This window comes from Heloderma suspectum, chromosome 5 (assembly GCF_057233095.1).
Source record: "Heloderma suspectum isolate Gila_16-S chromosome 5, 16-S_ref, whole genome shotgun sequence".
NCBI classification, from domain to species: Eukaryota; Metazoa; Chordata; class Lepidosauria; order Squamata; family Helodermatidae; genus Heloderma; species Heloderma suspectum.
Genome location: NC_139462.1, coordinates 72,007,341 through 72,027,146, shown reverse-complemented (window position 1 = coordinate 72,027,146; position 19,806 = coordinate 72,007,341). Strand labels below are relative to the sequence as shown.

Below are 19,806 nucleotides of genomic sequence, written 5' to 3'. Positions count from 1 at the left end.
AGGGATAGAGTTTCAGACTACCACCAGACCAGGGGAAGGGTTAACATGACGCTCTATGTAAGCAAGTTGAGTTACCAGGTGTCTCCAGAGTTTTAGTCAATTCACCCCACATGTTGGTTGTTATAGATCCTGTTTTATTTACTTTCAATAAAATTGTGGCCCTGGTTAGCCCATATTTCTGTGTCTGGTCTCATTATCCTGATATATACTTGCAAAGGGATCTAATAGTATTCTTCTAATGGGCTGGCAGACAGTGTGTTGAGGGATCATGGATGTGGCAGATAATGAATGCCATCGATCGGTTCTTTGTGTCCTTTGCCTCTGTCACCCCACTTAGGAAGTGTTCCTATTTCCTCTACGTTAGTAACTTTCCTTCCTTAACTACTTACCCAGTTTCCATAGCATCCCATTTTCTTTCCCGGGTGGCGCAGCCACTAATGAACTCCTTTTATGATTGGTTCCTCACTCCTGACAGTTTCCATTAATATCCCCCTCCCCCATTGGCCATTTCCTTGGTTATCCTGAGTGATCTGGGTTGAAACTTGGCCAGCTGCACTTCTAGATCACTGCATGCTTCCTTCTTATTCTTACAGATTTCTCCCTGTCCAGCACCCACTTCTCTTTCATGCATTCTTCAGAATATACCTTAGCTGTAATAGAAGAGCCTGTATTTCTAATGTGATTCCGCTCCCCCAGAAATATGCTTTTATTCAGGACTTACGTTTGGTTTTTGGTTTGTACTAGTACTTTTCCTCACTACCAGGAAGTTATGATGGGTGAACTCTCCTTGGATCAATTTTGGATTGTTTCAATATTTACACATTTTTCTCATTGACAGCCAAATTAGAGGTGGCATTAATCACATTTTTGGCTGATTTTTTTTTTTAAACCAATAGCCTGTGTGTGTGTGTGTGTGTGTGAAGGAAGCTGGATTGGGACCATGATATGGGGGGGGGAGTTAACCTTTTCCCCCCACCATGGTCTTCCTGATTGGGATCTCCTCCCCACTCCTATACCTGCTTTTTGCAATGAGAGAAAAGCTTACATTGGTGCCTTGCTGGATATAGCCAAGATCCACACAATCCAACATTCTCCTGCCAACAATTGGTGCCCAGATGCTTTTGGAATATCAGGGACAGGGCATGAAGGTTCTGGCCTTCCCATTATAAAGGTATATCTAAAAGCTAAGGGCAGATAACCCTAATCTAAAAGAGGCATGCACATACACAGAGCAGCACAAATGAGAAAAATAGCATCCCTTCCACCAAGAACTAACCCTGTTATTTAAAAAATACTTACAAAAAAGGCAGAATAATATTGTGAAATATTAACCTTCTCATAATATTTATGTTACATCCCCATAATGCATAGTGCTGGCCAGTGTGCCACCTTCATGTTCATGAATACCATCAGATACTAAAGAAGAAGCAATAAGAAGAAATCCAGTTTAGAAGAGAAGAAAGAAGTCTTCTAGGCTGTGACTATATAGGTTCTACCTAGTAGACTCGATATCAACACCTGTAAATATTGTAGTTTCATGAGACTGAGCTATGGAGCTTTATGGGAAAATAAGATCAACAGGCACAAGTCAATTCTATTAAAAATACTCATCTGAGGCCTCTGAAGGATAATACCTTTATCGTGTTTCTTTCCCTACAGCATTGCAAAACTGACTGTGAGATTATCATCTCAACAGTGTAATGAGAAGGGGTTAAGTCTGTAGTGTTTCCCGTTTCATTACACTCCATTTAAATCTGTGTCATAGGAACTAAAGAGTCTAGGGTGAAATCATTGTCCCATTTAAGTCAATTGGTATTTTCAGATAGAAATCAATACACAGTATGGTAGGGTTTTAACCTTGGCATCTTTCAATATTCTGTTTTTAATGTTATTGCATGAAAATAGATGCAGAGCTTAGTTCAGCATTATTGGATTTATATTAAATCTGAGTATTTAGCTTCTAGTAAATCATTTAACTCATGGTGACAGTGGACAAAAGGGCATGGATGGCATGCCCTTGGAGGTTTGGGCTACAAATTAAAAAAAAAAAAAGTAGCTGTCTCCAGTCTTTCTGATTGTATATGAATCTCTGATCTCTGAGTAGACTTAGCCAAAGAATGTTGGCTGTAATCCTGTCCATGAGTTTGGTACATGAGGTATTTATTGTGCACTCATGATTCTTTATTCATGGTTGTTTACAGGTTCTTTAAATGATGTCATGACCCTCCAGTTTTGTTTCTGTTTTTTCAGAGCACTTTCCCAGTCTTTTTTTTAGAGTAAGGAAAATGGAGTATTATTTCTGAAAGCAAAAGGACGGGTATTTTCCTACTTGTCTAACTGCAATATTCTGCTATAGCACAGCACCATCTAGAGGTTATGTAGCAGACAAGCAAGAAAGGAAAAGTTCTTTGTGTAGAGCTTAGATCTGAATTCTTCGACAAAACCAAAAGTAGATACAGTGATTAACAGCCTTGTGTAGAAAAGCTCCATTAAAGAAACTGGTCTGCCAACTTAAAAATAAACTTTTTCTTTTAGCTTTTTAAATTCTGGAGTTGTTTTAAACTTTTACAGTTTTTGATGTTTTTATTGTGCTAAGATTTTATTGTTTTAAATTGTTGTTCACCACCTTGATGGCTTTTAGCAAATAACATGGTATATAAATGTTATATAACAAATAAATGAAATAAATAAACTGCTGGATGATTTAGGACATATTTTCACTTTTGGTCTAATTTTTTTCACATATCAGGGTCATTGGACATGTAACTTTCTCAGGCATGATATAGGTATGCAGGAGTAATGAATACATTCATATGTAATACATAATGTATGAACGGTAGGGGTGCATGAAAGCCACTTACCTGGTCTCGCAGCTTGCTTTGTGGGGGGGGGAGGTGCTTCGCTGCTCCCCCCGAAGTTGAGGCCGGGGGGGAGTCTTCCCGCCTCGCCCGGCCGAAATTCAGGCCAGGGGGAGGCTTCCCGCCTCGCCCGGCTGAAATTCAGGCCGGGGAGGAGGCGCCTCGCCTCGCCCGGCCGCGAAATAAAAAGTTAAAAAAAAACACAACGCCCCCGTGATAGGCTATGTGATGATTTACGTAGCCTATCACGGCTAGATCTGCAAAGTCAGCCGTGATAGGCTACGTTAATCGTCACGTAGCCTATCACGGGTGACTTAAAAAAAAAAAGGCGCATACGCAAATGGTGGCCCCCATAGGGAGCCGTCATTCGCATTCCTTATTTGGTCGCTGTAGTCTACGTAAATCTACGTAAATCTTTACGTAGACTAGGCGAAAATAAAGGCAATGCAAATAGCGTTGCCCTTATTTTCGCCATAGTCTACATAATCTTTACGTAGACTACAGCGACCAAATAAGGAACGCGAATGGCGGCTCCCTATGGGGGCCGCCATTAGCCGTACGCGCTTTTTTTTTTTAAGTCACCCGTGATAGGCTACATGACGATTTACGTAGCCTATCACGGCTGACTTTGCAAATCTAGCCATGATAGGCTACGTTAATCGTCACGTAGCCTATCACGGGGGCATTTTTTTTTTTTTAACTTTTATTGGAATGGCGTCGGCGGCAGCCGGTTGAAAGACTGGCTGCCGCCCCCGCCCCTGACGAAGACCTGCCGAACTGCCGCCGGGACCCGCCGCCGGGAGGGACATTCGGGAAAGGTAAGTCCCATCCCGGGGGGGGGGGGCGGAGAATTTCTCTCCGAAACTACTTTGGGGGGCCGAATACGTTGGCACTCGGCCCCCGAAGTTTCGGGGAGAAATTCTCCCCCATCCCTAACGAACGATAACACCTGCCACTCACCTACCGTCTTACCCTTGTTCTTGAACTGGGTACAGAGACTGAATTGTAAGGATGGACGAAAGTCCCTTACCTGGTCCCGCAGCTTGCTTCGCGGTGGGGGGGAGGTGCTTCGGTTCTCGCCCCGAAGTTCAGGCCGGGGGGGGAGGCGCCCCACCCCTCCTGGCCAAAATTCAGGCCGGGAAGGAGCGCCCCGTCTCCCTGGCCGTGAAATAAAAAAGTAAATGTAAAAAAACAACAACAACACACACACGTGATAGGCTATGTAACGATTTACATAAATCGTTACGTAACATAGATATCATGGGTGACTTTGGGAAAAAAAAAAAGCGCGTAAGCAAATGGCGGCGCCCATGGGCGCCGCCATTTGTGTTCCTTATTTGGGCCCGGGTAGTCTACGTAAAGATTTACGTAGACTACGGTGAAAATAAGGGCAATGCTATTTGTGTTGCCCTTATTTTCGCTGTAGTCTACATAAATCTTTACGTAGACTACCCGGGTCCAAATTAGGGGTGGACGAAAGTCACTTACCTTTTCTCGCAGCTTGTTCGCGGTGGGGGGGAGCGCTTCGCTGCTCCCCCCGAGAAGTTCAGGCCAGGGGGGGGAGGCTTCCCGCCTCGCCCGGCCGAAATTCAGGCCAGGGGGGGAGGCTTCCCGCCTCGCCCGGCCGAAATTCAGGCCGGGGAGGAGGCTTCCCGCCTCGCCCGGCCACGAACACGAAAGTAAAAAAAAAAAAAGTCCCCTGATAGGCTACGTGACGATTCATGTAGCCTATCACGGCTAGATCTGGAAAGTCAGCCGTGATAGGCTACGTGAATCGTCACGTAGCCTATCACGGGTGACTTTAAAAAAAAAAAAAAAAGGCGTGTACGTGAATGGCGGCCCCCATAGGGAGCCGCCATTCGCGTTCCTTATTTAGTTGCTGTAGTCTACGTAAATCTTTACGTAGACTACGGCGAAAATAAGGGCAACGCTATTTGCGTTGCCCTTATTTTCACCGTAGTCTACGTAAACATTGACGTAGACTACAGCGACCAAATAAGGAAGGGGAATGGCGGCTCCCTATGGGGGCCGCCATTCGCGTACGCGCTTTTTTTTTTTTAAAGTCACCCGAGATAGGCTACGTGACGATTCACGTAGCCTATCACGGCTGACTTTGCAAATCTTGCCGTGATAGGCTACGTGAATCGTCACGTAGCCTATCAGGGGACGTGTTTTTTTTTTTTCTTTCATTGCAATGGCGGGGGCGGCAGCTGGTCGAAAGACCGGCTGCCGCTCCCGCCCCGCTCGAACACCGGACGAACCGCCAGCCGGACCCGCCGCCGGGAGGGACATTCAGGGAAGGTAAGTCCCGTCCCGGGGGGGGGTGCAGGGTGCAGGGGGGGGGGTGCGGAGGATTTCTCCCCGAAACTTGTTCGGGGGGCCGAACACGTTGGCGCTCGGCCCCCCGAAGTTTCGGGGAGAAATTCTCCGCCATCCCTAGTCCAAATAAGGAATGCAAATGGCGGCGCCCATGGGCGCCGCCATTTGCGTACGCACTTTTTTTTTTTTTCCAAAGTCACCCGTGATAGGCTATGTAACGATTTACGTAGCCTGTCACGGCTGACTTTGGAAATCTAGCCTTGATAGGCTATGTAAATCGTTACGTAGCCTATCACGTGTGTGTGTGTTTTTACATTTACTTTGTAATGGCGGCAGCGGCAGCCGGTCGGGAGGCCGGCCGCTGCCCCCGCCCCCACCGAACCACCGCCGGGACCCGCCACCGAGAGGGACATTCGCATGAGGTAAGTCCCATCCCGGGGGTGGTGGTGGGGAGGGTGGCGGAGAATTTCACCACCAATTTCAGGGGGCTGAATGTGTTGGCATTTGGCCTCCCCAAGGTTCGTGGAGAAATTCTTCGCCATCCCTACTGAATTGTGGGTGAGGCCCATGTCATAATTTTTCTGTAAGCAGGTATAACAGCTGTAACCATCATGCCAGAAAAAGAAATAAGTCATGTTGGTCAAGTAGGCTGTGCCCCCTGACAGTGGACAACAATTAGGGCATTTTCCAGTGTATTTGCTGTTTAGTGTACCTTACTCCCCTTAACTTTGTTCTGTTTCTCAGAATGCATTTCTCTCAGTTTTGTTGCTGTGCATTGTCAGCTCAGAGCTGAGGTAAACTTCTGGTGCTGCATCTAGTTCCAGATTATGATCCTGTGTAGTACTTTCAAGGACACATTGGAAATCACACAAATTGAATTTTAGATGAAGTTATTTTAGAAACCCACTGTAACTAATCTAATCAGTTTGACTCTCTTATTTAGAAACATGGTCCTTAAGGAGAGGTAGCATTAATATGCCAGCCATGTTATACACAATAAAGCTGTAATAAAAGTCAGATATTGTTTTAGGAAGAGCTGAACTCCCTTCCAATGGCTTTTAAAGGAAGAAATAATCACCTTGGCAATTGAATTATGCAATAAATTTAAGGAACATTTTGTATGACTTTGACAAAATATGAAATAATTTTTCCTAGAGCAACAAATAGGAGCGGCAGAAACCATACCTCTGGGATTTTAAGCAGACTTGGTCCTAACAGGAATGTTCTTTAATTTACATTTTAAATGCTCATCAAGGTAACAGGCTATGAAGTCAGAAGAGTGAATGAGTAATAATTTCCCTTTCTTTTGGACCAATATAGAGGAGAAAACCCTTCAAGGTCAGATAATTTAAAAACATGCTAATGGATTTCTACTTTCACACGAGACTAAAATATATGCAATTCAGAAAATAGTGGAAGACTGTGGGCTTCTACATATGGAGCTTTTATCCTGCTACTGAGATTGCTCATTCACAAGTTTGCAGGCCCTTTCGATGATGTCATTAACCTCCTCCAGGGAATCTTCTGCATTAAATGATGTTTATTTCATTTTTAAATAGATCGGAGATAATGAGGTATCAAATGACCCCGCTTGTGTTCCAGTTGAGTTCCCTCCGTGAAAAAGGAAAACCCGCAGCAGAGGAGCTAGACCAATGAAACATATGGAAGATGCAGATAAGGGGGAGAAGGAGGGGGAAAGGGGGGGGAAGAAGCACATATAAAAGGGAGTCCATTGTAATTCTACAATTAAAACGGAAGCAGAAAGCCCCATTTTAAATGCGGGATTTTAGCCTGGGGTAGAGATGCCCTGTGACTATCCTGGCTCTATTATGTAAAGCTACTATCCTCCGGCTCTTATTTTCAGTATATCTGAGACATTTCTCCAATGCATATGAAAGTAACACTTTGGTTAGTGCGCAGTTGGCTTTGTGTAACTCCTAACCTCTGAGGCCAAGATTTAAAGCATCTCTTAAAAAGTGCTTCTACTCAGGGTTCACCACTTCCCATTTGCAGTTCCTTGAGCTGCATACTAGTTTCTCCCAAAGCTCCTGACAGCTTTGGGAATTTGCTTGTAGACCAATGCCAAATATTGCTATTGGAAGAGGGGCTCAGAAGCCTTGAGTTTCTGGCCCTTGAAAATGAAAAAAAGTTGATTATGTGCTATTTTCAGGACAAATTTATAACATACTAGATGCGTGCTGTCTAATTAGGGTCTGTTCAGCTTCCATGTGCCAAAAATCAAGGTTGCAAGCATGCAAACGTGCTTCACTTTTCCTGGTCTAGTTCTTCCTCTGTCTGCAGGTTCAATTTTCTGTGAAAAAAAGCAGGTATGTTTCTTGGCTGCTGCTGCTTTATACTAGCTGGTATTGAAGTCTGGTCTGCTGATCGTCTCCTCTTTCCTGTCCACAGAATTTTGGCATGATACACGTGATTGAAAAACCCAGGTGTGGTTCAGTGGATGAATCATAGTGTATTTACTAGGAATGTAGCCAGGAATGTAATCTAGGACTGAGTAAAAGTCATCATGTGCTGCCAAATGTCTGGGAAAAGAGACAGATCTTAACCTGGTGCCGAAAAGATAACAATGTTGGTGCCAGGTGGACCTCATTGGGGAGCTCATTCCACAGATGAGGAGCCACCATTGAGAAGGCCCTCCCTCTCATTGCTGGCTTCCAAGCTTCCCTCGGAGGAGGCACCCAGAGGAGGGCTTTAAATGCTGCACATAGAGTATGGATATGCTCATTTCAGGAGAGGCGTGCCATCAGGTATTGCAATCCCAAGCCTTGTAGGGCTGTATAGGTTAAAACCAGCACCTTGAATTGAGCTTGGAAGCATATAGGCAGCCAGTGCAAGTGGGCCAGAGACAATCTTATATGTGCGGACCTTCTAGTCCCAGTTGTCAATCTGGCTGCTGCATTTTACACAAGCTGCAGCTTCTGAACAGTCTTCAAAGGTAGCCCCACATAGAGCACACTGCAGTAATCTAACTTGGAGATTACCAGAGCATAGACAACTGAAGCCAGGTTATCCCTGTCCAGATAAGGGCATAGCTGGGCCACCAACTGAAGTTGGTAGAAGGCAGTCCATGCCACTGAGGCCACCTGAGCCCCAAGTAACAAAGATGGTTCCAGGAGGGCCCCCAAGCTGTTGGCCTGGTCCTTCAGGGAGAGTGCAGCTGCATCCCTCCATCCAGTCAGTAGACCCACCTACCAATAGCATCTCAGTCTTGTCTGGATTCAGCTTATTAGCCCTCATCCAGTCTATTGTTGCAGCTAGGATCCACAGCCTCACCTGAAGAAGATGAAAAGGGGAAATAAAGCTGCATGTCATCAACATACTGATGACAGCGCACTCCAAAACTCCGGATGACCGCACTCAACGGTTTCATGTCAATGTTGAACAGCAGCATGGGGAACAAGACTGACCCCTGTGGAACACAATACTGGAGAATCCACAGGACTGATTAATATTCCTCAAGCATCACTTTCTGTAGCTGACCCTCCAAGTAGGAGCAAAACCACTGCAATGCAGTGCCTCCAACTCCCAACTCAGAGAGCCCTCCTAGAAGGATACCGTGGTCAGTATCCTTCTGGGTTGATGGTGTAGAAAACCACTGAGAGATCAAGGAGAATCAACAGGGTCACACTCCCCCTGTCTTTCTCCTGACATAGGTCATCATACAGGACAACCAAGGCTGTTTCCGTGCCAAAACCTGGCCTGGACCCCAATATGGATCCAGATATGGATAGAAATGGAAGATCAATACCCTAAGGCCATCAAGTTTAAGGGAAAGAGAGTCATCTGAGGAAGGCAGGAGAAGGCTTGCACTGGGGAAGTAGTGCAGGAGCTCCTGCAGCTCAGAGTAGGGATGTACGAAACCCCACTTACCTTGCTCTGCTGGGGTCCGTGGGGGGGGGGGGAGGCAATTTGGTCCTCCCCCTGGAATCCTTGACAGGGGGGAGGTGATCTGGTCCTCCCCCCTGGAATCCTCCCTGGCCGGCTCCGCTCCGCGGCGTGTCTGCAGAGCCGCCGGCCAGGCCAATCTGCAGCCGGGCTGCTGCAGACACAAATGGCGTCCTGCGTAGGGGATGCCATTTGCATTGCTGCTGTAGCCATGATAGGCTACGTAAATATTTACGTAGCCTATCACAGCTAAAGTGGGGACACAAATGGCATAGGGGACGCCATTTGCGTCGCTGCTGTAGCCGTGATAGGCTACATAAATATTTACGTAGCCTATCATGGCTAAAGCGTGAATGCAAATGGCATCCCCTATGCAGCATGCCATTTGCGGCCGCACATCGGAGCAGCGGCCAACAGTGGCCAGATCCGGACCGCTGGAGGCAGGTAGGATCCGGTCTGCGGGGACTTCATGGGGTGGCAGGGGGGATTGCTCTGTTCCGCCATGGACTCCAAGGGGCCAGATTCTAAAGAATCTGGCCTCACTGGTGTCCGTGGCGGAATTCTCCGCCATCCCTAGCTCAGAGGGGGTCCCATTGCCAACTGTGGCTGATACCCACTAACAGTGCTGTACACCCCTATATAGTGCCAAACCACCCCAGGGATGGATAAGAATTTCATTTAAGTTTGTTTTTGATAAGAATTTACCAACATTTGCAAATTTCTTCATATTCAGGACAGAAAGAATGTGAGATAAAACAACTACCAAAAACTAATGTGGGAGAAACCAAACTGAATGACTGATTGGTCCATCCAGGCCCAGGGCTTTGAGTACTTGGCTCTTAAAAGGCTGGTTTTGTCTCTGTGTGTATTCATCCATGTTTGTGGTGCTGAATTAGGGCTGCCAGCCAACTCCTTTTTCTGACAGGTTCCTCTTCTTTCACAGCTGCATGTTAGGCAGGCAGCACATGGTTCTTTCCATGCTGGGAATCGTTGTATCTATCGAATTTGGCCAGTACAGATGGGTATTTTGTTTCATTTCAGTTTTAATAAAAACATTTACCAAAAAGTTGCAAATTTCTTCCTATCCAGGGGGGAAAGAACTTGAGATTTTTTTTTAAAAAATGTGAATGGGGGGAAAGAGTAACTGACAGAGTTGTCTGTCCCTGTTAACCCTTAAGCAAATTCTGGGAAAGGAATGGTCCACAGGGAGGCTCTGTGAGGCAGGCTCCAACATTTATTACTCAGGAAAGCATGTGGGAATCCCTTTCCCAGGTCTTTTCCATGGGCGGAGGAGAGGCTTACTATTTCTGCCAAGGCCTATGTCATTGCTGGAAGAAAATACATACCTGGGAACCAGTATCCAACTTAGGGTGACAATATTCAGAACCGAAAGTCTTTATACTTACTTCATGGAGTCAAAGTTTGCAGGTCAGGTAACAAGGTAACAAGGGTCCAATAAATCACTAGTAAATCTGATCTGAGCATTTGTCCTGGATGGAGGAAAGGGGGTTGCTGTTCCCATCCCAAAGGATGGGGTGCCTCACCCGACACTCAGTCTATGCTGTTACGTAGTTGATGAGGATAACATGGGATGGGCCATTATATTTCTTCATTAATTTTAATTTCTTCATATTGACACCCCTACTTTCCTATTTAAAAACAATCAAAGCTGATATGCCATTTATTTATTTTAGAAAATTTATACTTCTACTAAATAGCTCTCAAGGTGGCTCTGAGGAAGTAGGGATTTAAATGGGATGTTGTTTGTTGTTGGTTCTTCCAGGGTATATTCCACAGTAAACATATTTTGAAATACAGAAGGGTTTGTAGCTAAGATAAAGGCATTTCTTCTTAAAATACAAGAGTTTGTGTCCTCCCTGTGGGACACAGGATATTTTAATTTGATTCCCAGTACTTTCTCAGATCTCTGGAGTCCTTTGAGCATTACTGAAAGATGCTATTTTTTACTACTTTTTCCTGTTGAATGCATTTGATAATGCTTTCCTTTCTTGTAGGACTGTGGCAAAGAGAAATTATCTAAAATGAACAGATAGGAGAATGAGCTGAACCTAAATAGAATTTTCTAGAAAAGGTATGCAAATTGCTTTCTTGGCTGTATATCTATTTCTATGTCATCCTTAAGTAGCAAGAAACAAGGCAGTTATTGATTATTGTAGCTCAGACTGTCTGAATCCACTTTTCATGGCATCTGCCTTAATTGTGCAATATGTCAAATATGATTTAGAAACAGGCCAAATACACAAAAGATGGCATTCTGCCAAACATGGCGATATCCGCGCTTACAATAATCAGTAAATCAAAACTAGAAGAGGCTATGAAAATTTTACTTGAACAGAAATGTTCATCTTTCTTAAGACATCACTATGTCACAAGGTTCCTCAGAACTCTGGACAACCTATATCTCAGTTTGGTCTGGATTTTTAAATGCCAAAATTTCACATCTGAGAAAATAAAAGAGCCAGAAGGAAGTCCTCCTGACTGTCTCAGTATGAAGTTAGGAATCTTCCTTTTTGTGATGTGATCCAATGTTAGGTTCCTAGGAGTACTAAGTAATTCAGCACTACATCTTGACATTGAATAAATTATTTTGTGTTTCTTAGAACGCTTCATTAATCTGATGAAGTCCATATTTCATGTGTATGAGCTGTGTACATAAAAAAAATGGGAAAGCAAAGTACAACATGAAACTCATGGGGGCATTTGTGGATGCCTATTCTCTGCATGGTTTCTGATAATTTTCAGAGCAAAGCAAGACTGTTCCTCAAGCAAACAGAGCCACATGTGGGCAGGAAAAAATGTAGATGAATGAGAGAGAATGAAGAAATCCTTGTTTCATATTCCAAGGAGATCTCTCATCAGCCAGCTCTTGTTCAAGTCATCTAATTCCATAAACGGTCAAAAGCTGAGATGGGAGTTGATGGCAGGGTTTGCTTTTGAGGCTGTCTTTCTTTTACCCCTTCCTAGCTATTGGCCTGGAAGTCAGGAGTGCAGGAGACATATTTGTACTCCTACTCCATCAGGGCAAACTCATGCTATTATTCTGCTTAATGCAACACACACACACACACACACACACTCTTCCCCCCCTCCCCCACTGCCACTTGCACCTCGTCGTATGGAGAGAACAACTTTGTCTTCTCCTTGAAGGAGAAGAAGGAGAGGAAGACTATTTTGTCTTTGAAGGTTTCCCCAATTTATTTTTTATTTATTTACAATATTTGTATACTGCTCCATATCCAAACATTTTGGAGCAGTGAACAGCAGATAGAATAAAAACCATGTTAAAATAATTACTATTTTAAACAAGAAACAGAGTTCTGATAAACTTGAGTTCTGATATAAACTGTGGCTGGTTGGAAGGCTTTGTGTAAACAGTGTTTTCAGGAGGTGCCAGAAGCAACGCAATGTTGGCACCTGCCTGACCTCCAAAGGCAGGGAATTCCATAGGAAGGAGGCCACCACATGGAAGGCTTTTCTCCTGGTGGACTCCAATCGAGCCATAGGCCCAATTGCAGTCTAACTCATTAAAGGTCCTTCCACTAGCAGACTATTTCTCCTGCTCCATACAAATGAGTGTAGCATATCTCCATTCACTTGCATGGAGATTGGAGAAGGGAAAAGGAACTGCAGAAAAGGGAAATCATTAAAAGTTGTGTCCCCCCTTGAAGGTACTGGGGCTACTGGAATTCTGTTGCTCCAGGGAGTCACTCATTCTGCTCATTGAGCTGGACTGATCCTGACCTCCACTGATGGGATAAAGTACCAGGATGGATCTCCCTGTACCCACCTTAAGAACATACCTTAATAATTTTCCACCTCTGGTTTCTCTTCCTATAATCATCACCTTCCTTTCAACTGGAGTCTCTGTACATCTATGAGATTCCATGTTTTCCCCATGTTTTTTAGCATCCAGGAAGGGAGATACCTGGACCAAACACTTAAAGTAAAGACCCAACCAGTTTCTCCACACATATTAATGTTTTAAAATACAAGAGTTACAAACTAATGCAAACTCATTTCCACCAGCTATGCCAGTCTGATCAGCTATGCAGACCAAAGATTATTTGGTGCTTCTTGTAGTTAGTTAAACTGATCCCTTCTAGTTGTCATCCATCTCAACTCTCCACTTGGAATGAGGAAAAGCATTTTGCCTCCCCAAACTGAGTCTTGGCCCCATTAGTACATTTGGTCCTGTTATTTTTTCCCCATCTAATAATCAAACAGCCTGGGAAAAAAAGCCTGCATCTTACACACTGCTGTAAGGTTATATGAAGCCTGAAAACAATTAAGCAGGGTGCAAACCATTTTAGCCAACCCACTCAAATTAGGAAAATGTAATAGCCATAATAATTGCTCTGCATCAGAAGGGAGAGGGGATACTATGATCTCTGTATGAACTAAGAGCAACACATAATTACAGTTGAGAGAGAGAGAGAGAGAGAGAATTAATTATAATCTAAACTGTACCAATGACATCTCAGTACACTGGTGGAAATGCTCTCTGGTCAATGGGTTTTCTCTGTCTTGCATGTTTGCCAGTGTTGTGTTGTTAACAAGCTGCCATTATTTATGCAAACAGTTGTCTATATACAGAGATGTAAAAGCTCATTAAGAAGCTACCAGACAACTTTTGTCAGAGAAATTATTCTCACATATCTGCTTGTTTGTTATACTAGGAGTTAAAAAAAAATTGTAGAAAGAAATAGTTTGTTCTTTTTTCTTGCCTGTCATTTTAACTTTATTTAAAAATAAAATAAAATTCCTTCGCAAAAAAGAAATGGCTGTAAGCGAACTTCAGATTTTTTTAAAAATAAAACCTTCCTTTTTATTTATTTTTATTGTTATTACATTAATATTCTGCTTTTTCCCTCTTGCAAGGAACCCAGGGTAGCTTACAAGGTTCTCTTCTTCTCCATTTTATCCTTACAACAACCCTGTGAGGTAGGTTAGCCTAGCCTAACTCAGTGAGCTTCACAGCTGTATGGGGACTAAAACCCGGATCTCCCCATTCCCAGTCCAACACTCTAACCACACCAGCCTGCCTTGCTTTTTTCCAATTATTCCTCAAGATGAAGCATGCCAGTGAAATATCATTAGCTGAAATGAAATGTTATTTATGCCACACAAGAAAGCAAGCTATCTAGTGGCCTGTAAAATCCATTTTACACCTTGAGACTAAAGTTATGCATAGAGTGGCTTGCATGATAGAGCTACATTAGCATCCTGTATGCTAGGCAAAACTGTTTTGCTAGGTTTTCCTGTTCATTTCTGTTAAATTTCTGTATATGCAAAACCATCACACAATAATGATCTTATCTGTCTTCAGAATAACTTAGTAAGGCAAGTCATTAATATTCCAATTTTACTGATGGAGAATTGGGGCTGAAGAGGGTGACTTCCCTATGGCTACCCAGAAAATTGGTGTTTGAATAGGCATTTGAGCTTACATTCCTCTAAGTCTAAATCTGTTGACTTGCATGTATACATACCATGAAAAGTTCCACATTTATATAGTGCCTCACACAAAGAGGCATACACAAGAGGGAAGTAACATGTTTATGTCACTTATGGTAACACGCTTAATGATTTCCTCCTCCTCCTCCTTCAGATTTATATACAGCTTTCCACACAGGTATCAAGAAGATGAAAAAACAATGGCATAAAAACAACAATAAATATAACAACAAAAACAACACCATACAAATTAATCAGCAATAAAACGGCACACTCTACAGTGTGCTACAAATCATAGCTGGCTGGGTCACACTTCAGGGAAAGCCTTTGTAAAGAGATGAGTTGTAAGAAGACATCTGGACATCAGAACTGTGGAAACCTGTCTAATGTGAATTGGTAGTGTTCCAGAGGGTGGGTGCTGCAACAGGTTCTCCCTCTGATGATCACAGAGATTGGGCAGGGATATAAGGGGTGAGGCGGTACCTAAGGCAACCTGGTCCCAAGTTATTTAGGGCTTTATATGTTAACAACAACACCTTGAACTTGGCCCAGTAGGTTATTGCCAGCAAATGCAGTTCTTTAAGCAAGGGCATCTTTTAGCTTGGCATTACAAGGAGGCCACAGTTAGCAACCTACAGCTGCACCAGCCACAGCTTCCAGATCAAGCCCAAAGGGAGCCACACATAAGAGTGCATTACCATAATCCAGCCTTGTACCTGTACCATGCCTGTACCACTGTGGCTAAACTAGTAGGGATGTCGGAGAAATCCTCCATGGACCAAAATGAGGCCAGATTCAATACAAGTCTGTGGAGGATCAGATCTCCTACTTCCACCTCCCCGTGTGGTCCTCAGTGGCCGGATCCTGCCTGCCGCCAGCTCTGAAGCTGCAGCGATACGGCCACCATTGCCATATCACTGGCTGGACTGATGGACTGCAGACGCAAATGGCGTCTGCTACACCATTTGTGTCCCTGTTCTTTGACGTGATAGGCTACGTAAAAATTTACGTAGCCTATTGTGTGAAAAAACAGGTACGCAAATGGCGTATTTGCATCCCTGTTCCTTCACGCGATAGGCTACATAAAGATTTACGTAGCCTATCACATCAAAGAGCAGGGACGCAAATGGCGTCCGCTACGCCGACACCAGTTGATTGCATCCACAGTACGTCAGTCCAGCCAGCAATACGGCAATGGTGGCTGTATCGCTGGGGCTTCAGAGCCGGCCAGCGGCTCCGCAGAATCGCCGCAGAGTGGACCCAGCCAGCCAGGATTCCAGGGGGGAGGGGTGGATTGCCTCCCCCACAGTGGAAACCACAAAACGGAATGGGGTGAGTATTTCGTACACCCCTGTAAACTATACAGTCCAGGAACAGATGTACCAAACGAAGCTGGTAAAAAGCTCATAGCCATTCCTAGCCACTGAAGCCACCTGAGCCTAGGGATGTCCGAGAATTCCTCCACGGACTCCAATGAGGCCAGATTCCAGGGAACCTCTGCATCCTGCTGGACCATCGCGGAGCCGAATCCTCCTCACTGGTGGCTCTGTTCCGCAAGCGATACAGCTGCCGTTGCTGTCTGTATCGCTGCTGAGAAGAAACAGAAAGTGATCTGGACACAAATGGCATCCGCTATGCCGTTTGCATCCCTGTTTTTCCCCACGATAGGCTACGTGTCTGTATTTACATAGATATTTATGAAGCCTATCACGTGACAAAACAGGGATGCAAACGGCGTAGCGGACGCCATTTGCTTCCGGGTCACTTCCTGTTTCTGCATAGCAGCGATACAGACAGCAACGGCAGCTGTATCTCTTGCGGAACAGAGCCACCAGCGAGGAGGATTCAGCTCCGCGATGGTCCAGCAGGAGGCAGAGGTTCCCTGGAATCTCCCCATGGGCACCGCCATTTGTGTACGTGCTTTTTTTTTTCTTCAAAGTCAACCGTGATAGGCTACGTGACTATTTACGTAGCCTATCACGGCTGACTTTGGAAATCTAGCCGTGATAGGCTACATAAATCGTTACGGAACCTATCACGGGTGTGTGTTGTTGTTTTTTTACTTTACTTTTTTATTTCGCAATGGCGGCGGCAGCAGCCAGTCAGAAGACCGGCCGCCGCCCCCGCCGAAGCGCCGCTGAACCGCCACCGGGACCCACCGCCGAGAGGGACATTCGAAGGAGGTAAGTCCCATCCCGGGGGGGATGGGGGGCCGGCGGAGAATTTCCTCACCAATTTTGGGGGGCCGAATGCGTTGGCATGCGGCCTCCCAGAGATTCGTGGAGATATTCTCCGCCATCCCTACCTACAGTGCTTCCATCTTGCCAGGATTCAAGCTCAGTTTATCAGAATGAAGTAAGAAAAGCTCATGTGACACGGATACTACGCCAGCTGCATTGGTTGCTAGTGTGTTTCTGAGCCCAATTTCAAGTGCTGATTTTAACCTTTAAAAGCTTAAATGGTTTTGCATGAAGTTGCATGAAGGACCGCCTTCACCCTGACCACCTTCACTTGCTGGCAGGCCCTTCTCACTTGCCTGCCAGCAAGAGCAGTTAAGTCGGTGAGTACAAGGGAGACAACCTTTTCAGAGTCTCTTGGTGTGGTGTGAGAGGAGAACCAGGAAAATGCTAAGGAGAAGGTGGATAGCTGATGTCTGAATATCAAAATATCCCTTCAATAAACAACTGGTTTAATAGCTCATACTGTCTCTGATGTTGGTGCCCATCTCATATTTAAGCCTCTTATACCAAGCTATTAGGTTGTTTAAAGTATTCCAAGAGATTTGGTAGAAGTGGAAAAAGGTCAGTTAGGCCCTGAAATAGGGATGGCGGAGAATTTCTCCCCGAAACTTCGGGGGGGCGAGCGCCAACGTGTTCGGCCCCCCGAACAAGTTTCGGGGAGAAATCCTCCACCCCCCGCCCCCCTGGGATGGGACTTACCTTCGCCGAATGTCCTTCACGGCGGCGGGTCCGGCTGGCGGTTCGGCAGGTGTTCGTGCGGGGCGGGAGTGGCAGCCGGTCTTTCGACCGGCTGCCGCTGCTGCCATTCCAATCAAAGAAAAAAAAAAACGCCCCTGTGATAGGCTACATGACGATTAACGTAGCCTATCACGGCTAGATTTGCAAAGTCAGCCATGATAGGCTACGTAAATCGTCACGTAGCCTATCACGGGTGACTTTAAAAAAAAAAAAAAAGCGCGTATGGATAATGGCGGCCCCCATAGGGAGCCGCCATTCCCGTTCCTTATTTGGTCACTGTAGTCTACGTAAAGATTTACATAGACTACAGTGACCAAATAAGGAACGCGAATGGTGGCTCCCTATGGGGGCCGCCATTAGCGTACGCGCTTTTTTTTTTTAAAGTCACCCGTGATAGGCTACGTGATGATTAACGTAGCCTATCATGGCTGACTTTGCAGATCTAGCTGTGATAGGCTACATTAATCGTCATGTAGCCTATCACGGGGGTATTTTTTTTTTAAAAAATAAACTTTCGAGTTCGCGGCCGGGCGAGGCGGGAAGCCTCCTCCCTGGCCTGAATTTTGGCCGGGGCGAGGCGGGAAGCCTCCCCCCCGGCCTGAACTTCGCGGGGGGAGCAGCGAAGCGCCTCCCCCCCCACCGCGAACAAGCTTCGACGAAAGGTAAGTGACTTTCGTCCACCCCTACCCTGAAATATAAACATAGTTAAAAATGAAGTAAAAAATCAAACATGTTCTTTAAAAGAAGTGGGATGAGGGAGTTGTTTTCCTCATAACCTCCCCCAAGAAATAAAACAAGTCCCAACCCAACTCTGAGGCAGTTTGGGCACATGCTGAAGACTTTTTTATTTGCCTTGGCATTTCATGATTTGTCATGACTGTCAGTTTGATTTTTTCTTTTTGTTTTTGTTTGAAATGGCCATTGGTTATACTTTATATGTTTTAGTTATATTGCATATTTATTTGTGCATATTTATATTATGGTTTATTGCTGTATAGCACCTGGATTTGTTTTACATGACAGGTAGTATAGAAATATTTTTAAATTAAAATAATGAAATAGTGGCTCTTTAACTCTGAAATGTAGTTTCATTGGGGGTTCATCAGGCCCTTCTTTTCAGCTTTTCAGGCAAACTGAAGAACCACCAGTTTTTGCTGGCCCTTTCTTAAATTTTGGGCTGATGGTTTTATTTGGAATCACTGTTTTTATTGAATGTTATTGTTTTGTATTGTTTCTTTTATACAGTGCCTTGGGAAGATTCCACCTTAAAAGGCAGTCTAAAATAATTTTAAATAAAAACTATAAGCATATTAAACAACTCAATATGATGTTACAGTATCAGAATATGGTATTATTGTTTCTCCACTGTGCTATAACTGCTGCAACAGAGTATTCTTGAAAATTGGCACCCTGGGGGCTTTGCAAACCATGTAAAAACTAGACTTGAGCTGAATTTTTCAGAAGATAGTTTTCTGAGAAACTTTCTGAGATTTTTCTTTTTTCTAACCCCACTAGAAAAAGGCCAGTTTACAGAATTTTCTCTGAATATTCTCCATTTATTGTTGCAGCTGTGATTCTTTTCCCCACTCCCCCACAATACCTCAGAAGAATACTAGGCATGGGACATTGTGGAAGATCCAAAATGACAAGAATTGCCAAATGAAACCCTCCCTTCAAATGGGGAGAGAAGCAAACACATCCCGGTTGTTCGAGGTTTCCTGTCTTGCCACACTGTGTGGCAGTTTCATTGCCTGCCACCACAGAGAAGTAAAAAATTTCATCCCAATCCAGTTTACAAAGTGGTGCAAACCCCCCGCCCCAAACATTGGAAAGTCTGGTTATGTCATCGCTTTATGAATGTTCGGGATGGGGGGATGCATCATATTTTGTCTCAGCACCCATTACTGCTACCTGTTAAGAAGAACTAGGGATGGCGGAGAATTCTGCCATGGACTCAAATGAGGCCAGATTCTTTGGAATCCGGCCTCCGGAATCTGTAGCAGAATGGCACCACTCACGTCCACCTCCTGAGGATTCCCCACAGACCAGCACTCCGGCTCCTCCGATTCCTTTGTGATATGGTAATGGCGGCTGCCATTACTGTATTCCTTGGAGAAACAGACACAAATGGCATATTGGACACCACTTGCGGCTGGAAAGCGCTTTAAAAAAAAACCCTAAATAGAGCTGTAAACAGCTGCATTTAGGTTAAACTCAGTGCTTTATGGCCACAAGTGGTGTCCAATATGCCATTTGTGGCTGTATTTCTCCAA

The 19,806-nt window shown here is 44.7% G+C and overlaps 1 protein-coding gene across 1 annotated transcript in view; it reads left to right on the top strand.

Annotated features, from left to right (window-relative positions):
- The window catches only part of FSTL5 (follistatin like 5), a 683,196-nt gene that overhangs the window by 28,799 nt on the left and 634,591 nt on the right, over positions 1 to 19,806 (top strand). The window lies entirely within an intron of this gene.